Source organism: Schistocerca serialis, chromosome 6 (genome assembly GCF_023864345.2).
Source record: "Schistocerca serialis cubense isolate TAMUIC-IGC-003099 chromosome 6, iqSchSeri2.2, whole genome shotgun sequence".
In the NCBI taxonomy this organism is placed as follows: Eukaryota; Metazoa; Arthropoda; class Insecta; order Orthoptera; family Acrididae; genus Schistocerca; species Schistocerca serialis.
The window spans coordinates 437,620,113-437,621,810 of NC_064643.1; positions in this window are offsets into that span (position 1 = coordinate 437,620,113).

The window sequence follows — 1,698 nt, forward strand, 5'->3', positions numbered from 1 at the left end:
CAAGTTTTCGAAGGTTGTTCAGGGATATTATACGAGCATTCCGGTACAATGGACCTATGGTCTCCCGTGGCTCGTTAAGACTAATTGCATTTTGTTTGATTTGTTGATAAGTGCATCTCACATATCTTTGTGTCTTTATTACACTGAAAATATCTGCATAACATTGCAGATGTCGACGGCATGCACTATGAATCTCGTTTAGAAACGTTGTTCGATTCAATCACGGAATTTGTTGATGACCCCAATAAAGACCACTTTACTCTTGGACCTCAAGATAGCTCGGTTCTGTGTATTTTTTCCCCCAGTGAGTTAGTTAATGGTTAACAGTGACACAAAGCATGCCTCTGCTGGACAGTTGATACGTATTACTCTGTGTTTTATGTCATCCTGTTACACACTTTTCAACTTTTCTGTATGTATTTTCCATATCTAGGGATTGATCAATGAGAGGATGCGGAACAAAAGAAGGTCTAATGAACTTACGTCCGGAAATGCATGGCTTTCATGCTAGATACCATTTACTCAATCATACGAGGGTCATTCAATAAGTAGTGCCCCACATTACAAAAAAAGCCAATAATATACATACGTAGGCCATCGTCCTTGTTCGTGCTTCACATTTTATGTTTGTTTTCTGCACCTGTGAAGTTTCGAACCGTTCTGGCGGAATGCAGATGGCAGAGTCGCAGTACAGCGTCGAAATGGCGTCTACATTCGACTGATGTTACAAGCAGCGTGCTCTTATTGAATTCTTGTGTGCAGAAAAGAAACCGTGATGCACATTCATAAACAGTGTACGGCGAAGCTGCAGTTGATAGGAGTACAGTTGGGCGCTGAGTAAAAAAAGAAAAAAAGTTAGAGCCAGAGGAAATGCAGAAACAGAGGTCCATGATCAGCTACACTCGGGACGTCCTGTCACAGCCACTGCTCCAGACATGCTGAATCGTGCGGATGCCATTATTCATGCCGACCGGCGCATCACAACTCGACAATTGGCTGTACAGTTGTCGGTCAGCATAGGAAGTGTATTTGCAATGATCAAGACCCTCGCATATTCAAAGTGGTGCTCACGATGGGTTCCACGAATGCGCACAGCCGGCCACAAGATTCAGAGAGAGGCCATTTGATCTGAATTGTTGGAGCGTTTTGAGACCAACGGAGAGGCCTTTCTGTTACGGATCGTCAAGGGAGACGAAAGCTGGGTGCTCCACTTTGCGCTGGAAACAAAAAGGCAGTCGATGGAGTGTCATCATCCTCATACACCACGAAAGAAAAAGCAAGACAAACCCCTATGTCGGGAAAGTGATGGTGACAGTCTTCTGGGATTGTAATGGCGTCATTCTCGTGGATGTGATGCCAAGATGGTCAACCTCCTAGCCAGAGGCATACGTGAAGACTCTGAATAAACTCAAGAATCATTTCCGACGTGTTCGATGGGACAAGAATTCAGTAGAAATCTTGCTCCAACAGTCTCATACGGAACCTACATCCGCTTTCTTTTATATACTGTATATGATAAGATACTGTCATCCCCCTTCCCTTCTGTGTGAAAGGACAAATGAGCAAATGTGTTTCTAGTTGCATGGTTGATGGTAGCAGACAAGCCTGTCTGCTAGAGAACAGCAGGACCAACGTCGGAACAGGTAGCTACACTTTCTAAAAGCAAAGAGGTTCCTATTCTTAGTATGGTCTTGTGCG